General features: G+C 43.0%; 1 pseudogene; it reads left to right on the top strand.

Annotated features, from left to right (window-relative positions):
• The first annotated feature begins 1,396 nt into the window (after positions 1-1,396).
• On the top strand, positions 1,397-1,966 carry LOC113939502 (annotated as a pseudogene).
• The last annotated feature ends 5,734 nt before the right edge of the window (positions 1,967-7,700 follow it).

Below are 7,700 nucleotides of genomic sequence, written 5' to 3'. Positions count from 1 at the left end.
ATATACAAGAATTAAGGATTTTTGAATAGTTACCTTACATCCATTTGCCTCATTGGACTTTATTCTGACAGTTTTTTTTTTAAGATTTATTTATTTATTTGAGAGAGAGAAAGAGAGCACGGGGTGGGGGTGGGGGCAGAGGGAGAGGGAGAGAGAATCTCCAGCAGACTCCCCGTTGAGTGTGGACCCAATGAGGGGCTCCATCTCGAAACCTTGAGATCATGGTCATGACCTGAGCTGAAATCAAGAGTTGGTCACTTAACCAGCTGAGCAACCCAGGTGCTCCTATTCTTTTTTTTTTATTAAGATTTTATTTATTTATTTGAGAGAGAGAATGAGATAGAGAGAGAGCATGAGAGGGGAGAGGGTCAGAGGGAGAAGCAGACTCCCTGCTCAGCAGGGAGCCCGATGTGGGACTCGATCCCGGGACTCCAGGATCATGACCTGAGCCGAAGGCAGTCGCTTAACCAACTGAGCCACCCAGGCACCCCAGGCGCTCCTATTCTAATAGTTTTTCAGTTCATTGGCTTGGCTTTCCAGAGTGCACTGCTGAAAATTTTGTCTCTACCTTTATAATATATATATAGCTCCTATTCTCCTTTCTCCATATCTATGGAGCATCAGAGGAATATTGAATAAGAAATCAATATGGGCGGGCGCCTGGGTAGCTCAGTTGGTTAAGTGACTGCCTTCGGCTCAGGTCATGATCCTGGAGAACCCGGATCGAGTCCCACATCGGGCTCCCTGCTCAGCGGGGAGTCTGCTTCTCCCTCTGACCCTCTTCCCTCTCGTGCTCTCTATCTCTCATTCTCTCTCTCTCAAATAAATAAAATCTTTAAAAAAAAGAAAAAGAAAAAAGAAATCAATATGGGCATTTATTGTTAAATTCCATATTTTAATGGAAATGTCTAATATTTCACCATTAAGAGTAATGTTTTCTATTGGCTTCTGATAGTTATTGTTGTTTTTGTTTTGTTTTGTTTTCTCTTGAACTCACGACCCTGAGATCAAGAACTGAGTTGAGATCAAGAGTAGGACACTTAACCGACTGAGACACCCAGGCGCCCCTAGTTTTTGTTTGTTTGCTTGTTTGTTTTTTTATTTTTTTTAAGAGTTTATTTATTTATTCATGAGAGACAGAGGGAGAGAGAGAGAGAGAAGCAGAGGGAGAAGCAGGCTCCCAAGGAGCAGGGAGCCCGATGCGGGACTCGATCCCAGGACCCTGGGATCATGACCTGAGCCAAAGGCAGATGCTTAACCATCTGAGCCACCCAGGCGCCCTTGTTTGTTTGTTTAATCAAGTTAAAGAGATCCTTCTATTTCTAATTTGGTAAGAATGTTTATCCGAAAATGAGTTTAACTCTTCCGGTCACGGTGGGCAGAGGGCAGCGGCTAAATGTTGGCTGCCAGAGTGTTTAGCCTAGTTGGCAAGCGAGCAATTTCCACCTCAGTGTGTGTATGAGCACATGGAAGCGTCGTGAAGAGCAAGGACTATGCTCTCCCGAGTTCTGTCCAGGGGACAGATAGTCTGTGACTATCCCCCGCCCGATGTGGCCCCCGTCGAGAACCTCTCTGCCAGCCTGAAGGCCTTGAATAGAAGGAGAAGGCTCCCTGGAGCAGCCTCTCCACTGATGAGAAGGTTGATTTTACCGCGTCCAGTTCAACGAGAGCTTTGCTGGAATGAACAGGAGCACGAACGAGTAGAAGATGGTTGTGGGCACCACAGAAGTTCTGGGCTTCACCGCTCTCATTCTGATTTGGGAGAAGCACTACGCGCACCTTAGAAGATGAGTGAGTGGCCAAGCAGACCAAGAGGATGCTCGACATGAAGGTCCGCCCGATTCAGGGCTTCTCAGCCAAGTGGGACAACAATGAGAACGACTGGAAGAAATAGGAGCCCGCCACGCACCCATCTGAGCCTCACCTTGTTCTGCCACCTCCACGCCGCTCAGCATCTTCACTGGAAACCGTTATGCCGCAGCACCAGTGCTAATAAACGAGCAGTCTACGTGGAAAAAAAAAAAAAACGAGTTTAAAAAAATGAGTGTTGGGGCACCTGGCTGGCTCAGTCAGTAGAGCCCGTGGCTCTTGAGCTTGGGGTTGTGAGTTCGAGCCTCACACTGGGTATAGAGACTAAAGAATTTTTTTTTTAAAGGGTGTTAACTTTTTACTGGATGCTTTTGGGGCTCCATTTTTATGAACTATTTTTCTTTAATGAGTAAGCATGGTAAATTATATTAATAGAGCTTCTAATATGGACTCATATTTACATTGCTGGGATAACTTCTCCTTAGTTATATATATATGGCAGGCAGCCAGTGGCTAGCTTGCTTGGGGACACCTGTGTAAATTTGTTGGGAGGGTTCTGAAGGGCTTCCCCTCTTGGTAGGTTATAGGCAAGTGGGTTAGGCCCAGCAACTTCCTATCTTGTTCATTTGACCCACAGGAAAATACCCACGTTTATATTGTGTCAAAAGATGGGAGTACAGATGGCTCCCCAGGCCCCTCCCCTCCGTCCTGCCATCTCTCCTCAATGCTCCTGTCAGATGCCAAGGAAAGGCTTGGGCATAAGAGCAATCCACCACATCTGCATCCTTCTGCTTTTGTGGCTAATCCCAAACAAGAGTCTGCCATTCTCGAAATCACTAGTAAAACCCATCACTTCCAAATCTCTTAAGAGTCCATGACTTAGGAAGAAGGAAAGTTTATCTAATAAGTGGCTTGAGGACAATAGTAAATTAGAGAGAGAAGTTAGGTCTACACTTTATGCCACTCACCAACTGGTTTTTAAATTTGATGAAGTAAGGTTAAGAATCAACTTACAGAGGGGTGCCGGTCAGTTAAGCATTTGCCTTCAGCTCAGGATCCCAGGGTCCTGGGACTGAGCCCCACATCGTGATCCCAAGGAGCCTGCTTCTCCCTCTCCCTCTGTCTGCTTCTCCCTCCGCTTGTGCTCTCTCTCTTTGTCAAATAAATAAAATCTTTAAAAAAAAAAGAATCAACTTAGAGAAATACTAGTATAAAATAGTCAAATAACTCAGATCCCTGGAAGAAGGTTTTTTTAGCATTGAAAGTAAAAACTGACTATTTGAATAAATAGTAAATCCTGGCACAGGCAGTTAAGTGTCTGACTCTAGATTTCAGCTCAGGTCGTGATCTCAGGGTTGTGGGATCAAGCCCTGCATGGGGCTCCGTGCTCAGCGTGGAGCTGGCTTAGGAGACTTTCTCTCCCTCTCCCTCTGCCCCTCCCCCCAAAGTTTGCACGTGTACCTTCTCTCTCTCTCTCTCTTAAATAAACAAATCTTTAAATAGTAAATCCAATAAATAAAATAGAAAAAGGGTATAACCTGCTGATTCATACTTGAGAAAATTCAAGGGGTAAATAAATGGAAATATATTCATTCTCACTGGTAATAAAAATATACAATTAAAGTGCCTGAGATATACTTTTTGAAAAATTAATTTTTAAATTAAAATTTTAAAAGTATTTTTTTTTTATTTTTTTTTAAAGATTTTATTTATTTATTTGAGAGAGAGAATGAGATAGAGAGAGAGCATGAGAGGGGAAAGGGTCAGAGGGAGAAGCAGACTCCCTGCTGAGCAGGGAGCCCGATGTGGGACTCGATCCCGGGACTCCAGGATCATGACCTGAGCTGAAGGCAGTCGCTTAACCAACTGAGCCACCCAGGTGCCCAAATTTTAAAAGTATTTTAACTATGGGGGCGCCTGGGTGGCTCAGTCGTTGACCGTCTGCCTTCAGCTCAGTTCATGACCCCGGGGCCCTGGGATCGAGCCCTGCATCGGGCTCCCTGCTCTGCGGGAAGCTCCCACTCCCCCTGCTTGTGTTCCCTCTCTCGCTGTGTCTCTCTCTGTCAAATAAATAAATAAAATCTTTTAAAAAAATGTTTAACTATGGTAAAATACACAAAAAATTTATCATCTTAACCTTTTTTATTTTTAGAACTTCGTTTTATTTTTTTATTAAAAATTTTTTATTGTAGTTGAGCCATCTTAACCACTTTTTTAAGATTTTATTTTGTTTCTAAATATTTTATTTATATATTTGCGAGAGAGAGAGAGAGCGTTCGTGAGAGTGGGCAGAGGGGCAGATGGGGAGGGAAAGGGACAAGCTGACTCTACACTGAGCATGAAGCTCAATGCGGGGCTCATTCTCATGATCCTGAGATCATGATCTTAGATGAAATCAAAAGTCAGACGTCTAACCAACTGAGCCACTCAGGCAACCCTAAGATTTTTTTTAAGGAATCTCTATACCTAATGTGGGGCTCAAACTCACAATCCCAAGATCAAGTCACATGCTCTACGGAGTGAGCCAGCCAAGCGCCCCAAGATGTACTTTTAAATTTACTAAATTATTTTTTTTAAGTTGAATGATGAAAAAAAATCGAATGGTGATCCCTGCTTTCCAGGTTACTCTGCTGGCCGTGTGGATAATGGGTAAACACCCTTTGGAAAGCAAAATATTCAAATGTGGTGATAGCCATGACCCAGTAAACCTACTCCTGGGAATTTAGGCTAAAAATAATTTGGTTGAACCAAAGGCTGTATTCATGAAGATATCTGTAATGTTTTCCTATTACTACTGTAAGAAATTACAACAGATTTTGTGACTTAAAACAACACAAATATATTATAGTTTGGGGGGATAAAAAAGTGCTAAAATCCAGGTGTCATCAGGGCTGTGTTCCTTCTGGAGGCTCTGGGGGTGAATCTATGTTCTTGACATTTTCAACTTCTAGAGTCAGCCTGTGTTACTGGGCTTATTGCCCCTTCCTCCATCTTCAAGGTGCCTTCTTGGAACCTCTGGTTCCATTGTCATGTCTCCTTTTCTGACTCTGACTCATCTTTCATCCCTATTTACAAAGATATTTGTGATCGCATTGGAACTACCAGGTAATCCAGAATAATCTTCCCATGTCAACACCCTTATTCACAACTGCAAAATCCCTTTTGCCATGTAAAGTAACATATTCACAGGTTCTAGGGATTAAGATGTGGACATCTTTGGAGGACCATTGTTTTGTATCGCACAGTATCACTAACAAATTTTGTTAATATAGCCACAATATCATTATTAGACCCAACAAGATTAACATTTATTCATTCATTCATTTTTATTTATTTTTTTAGGATTTTATTTATTTGAGAGAGAGAGAGAGGGCACAAACAGGGGGGAGTGGCAGAGGGAGGAGGAGAAGCAGACTCCGCACTGAGCATGGAGCCCGATGCAGGGCTCAATCTCACGACCCCAAGATCATGACCTGAGCCGAAACCAAGAGTTGGACACTTGGCTGAGCCACCCAGGTGCTCCTATTTTCTAATATCATCTAATATTCAGCCCATGTTCAATTTCCCATGGTTGTCTCAAATGGTTTTTTTTCCCAATTGGTTTACCCGAATCAGGATACAAACTAAACTCACAAAATATATCACTTGATAGGGCTCTTAAGTCTCTTTTTATCCATAACAGATCTTCCTTCCTGTCCCTTTTCTTTTTCATACCATTTATTTGAGAAGAAACTGGGCCATTTGTCTTGTAGAATATCTCACATCCTGGATTTGTTTCTTCACTTCCTTTTTTTTTAAAGATTTATTTATTTATTTATTTGACAGAGAGAAAGAGCTAGAGAGAGAGAGCATGAGAGGGGGGAGGGTCAGAGGGAGAAGCAGACTCCCTGCTGAGCAGGGAGCCTGATGCAGGACACAATCCCGGGACTCCAGGATCATGACCCGAGCCGAAGGCAGTCGCTTAACCAACTGAGCCACCCAGGCGCCCTGTTTCTTCACTTCCTTATGGTGTTATTTAACTTGTTCCTGTATTTCTCATATTTCCTGTAAACTGATAGCTGGATTAGAGTCAGGTTCAATTCTTTTATTTTTATTTTAATGCCTTAGAGGTGGTGCTTCCTGTTGTATCCATCAGATACACTCAATGTCTTGTTCACTTTTAGTGTGGTTAACACTGACAAGAGACAAATAATAATTTTATTATACTCAGAACAATGGTTTTTTTTAATTTTCTGTCCTATTGAAATATATTATGCAATATACAATGTCATGTTACTTTCAGGTGTACAACATGGGGATTTGGCAACACATCATTCAGTGCTCACGGTAAATGTGGTCACCATCTGTCACCATTCAATGTTATTACATTATTTACTATATTTCCTATGCTGTACTTTCCATTATCATGATTTATTTCTTTTATTACTGGAAATTTGTATCTCTTAGTCCCCTTCACCTATTCTGTCCCCACTCATCTCCCGTTGGCAACTACCAGTTTGTTTTCTGTATTTAAGAGTCTGTTTGGTTTTTTTGTTGATTTGTTGTTTTTTTTTAATTTTTTAAAAAAAATGTATTAGAGAGAGACAGCGAGAGAGGGAACACAAGCAGGGGAGTGGAGAGGGAGAAGCAGGTTTCCCGCGAAGCGGGGAGCCCGATGCGGGGCTCGATCCCAGGATCCCGGGACCACGACCTGAGCCGAAGGCAGACGCTTAACAACTGAGCCACCCAGGCGCCCCTTGTTGATTTGTTTTTTAGAGTACAATCATATGCTATTTGTCTTTCTCTGTCTCACTTATTTCCCTTAGCATAATACTCTTTAGGTCCATCCATGTTGTCACAAATGTCAAGATCTCATTCTTTTTTATGGCTGAGTAATATTCCACTATATATATATTTACATACCACATCTTCTTTATCCATTCATCTATTTCTTTTTTTTAAAGACTTTATTTATTTATTTGAGAGAGAGAATAAGAGAGAGAGAGCATGAAAGAGGGGAAGGTCCGAGGGAGAAGTAGACTCCCCGCTGAGCAGGGAGCCCGATGTGGGACTTGATCCCGGGACTCCAGGATCATGACCTGAGCCGAAGGCAGTCGCTCAACCAACTGAGCCACCCAGGCGCCCCAATTCATCTATTTCTTTTTTTTTTTAAGATTTTATTTATTTATTCATGAGAGACAGAGAGAGAGAGAGAGAGGCAGAGGGAGAAGCAGGCTCCCAAGGAGCAGGGAGCCCGATGCGGGACTCAATCCCAGGACCCTGGGATCATGACCTGAGCCGAAGGCAGATGCTTAACCATCTGAGCCACCCAGGCATCCCTATTCATCTATTTCTTTAAGAAGATTTTATTTATTTATTTGACAGAGAGAGACACAGCGAGAGAGGGAACACAAGCAGGGGGAGTGGGAGAGGGAGAAGCAGGCTTCCCGCCGAGCAGGGAGCCCGATGTGGGGCTCGATCCCAAGACTCTGGGATCATGACCCGAGCCGAAGACAGACGCTCAACGACTAAGCCACCCAGGCGCCCCTATTTTTAATTTTTCTGAGGAAACTCCATACTGTATTCCACAGTGGCTGCACCAATTTACATTCCAACGAAGGGTGCACCAAGGTTCCTTTTTTTCACATCTTCACCAACACTTTTTCTTTTTTTCTTAAGATTTTATTTATTTAGGGGCACCTGGGTGGCTCAGTTGGTTAAGCGACTGCCTTCGGCTCAGGTCACGATCCTGGAGTCCCCCGGATCGAGTCCCGCATCGGGCTCCCTGCTCAGCAGAGAATCTGCTTCTCCCTCTGATCCTCCCCCCATCTTATGTGCTTTCTCTCTCTCTCATTCTCTCTCTCTCAAATAAATAAATAAAAAAATCTAAAAAAAAAAAAAAAAAAAAGATT

Source organism: Zalophus californianus, chromosome 16, assembly GCF_009762305.2.
Source record: "Zalophus californianus isolate mZalCal1 chromosome 16, mZalCal1.pri.v2, whole genome shotgun sequence".
Taxonomy (NCBI): domain Eukaryota; kingdom Metazoa; phylum Chordata; class Mammalia; order Carnivora; family Otariidae; genus Zalophus; species Zalophus californianus.
This window is presented reverse-complemented; position numbering and strand designations above follow the sequence as displayed.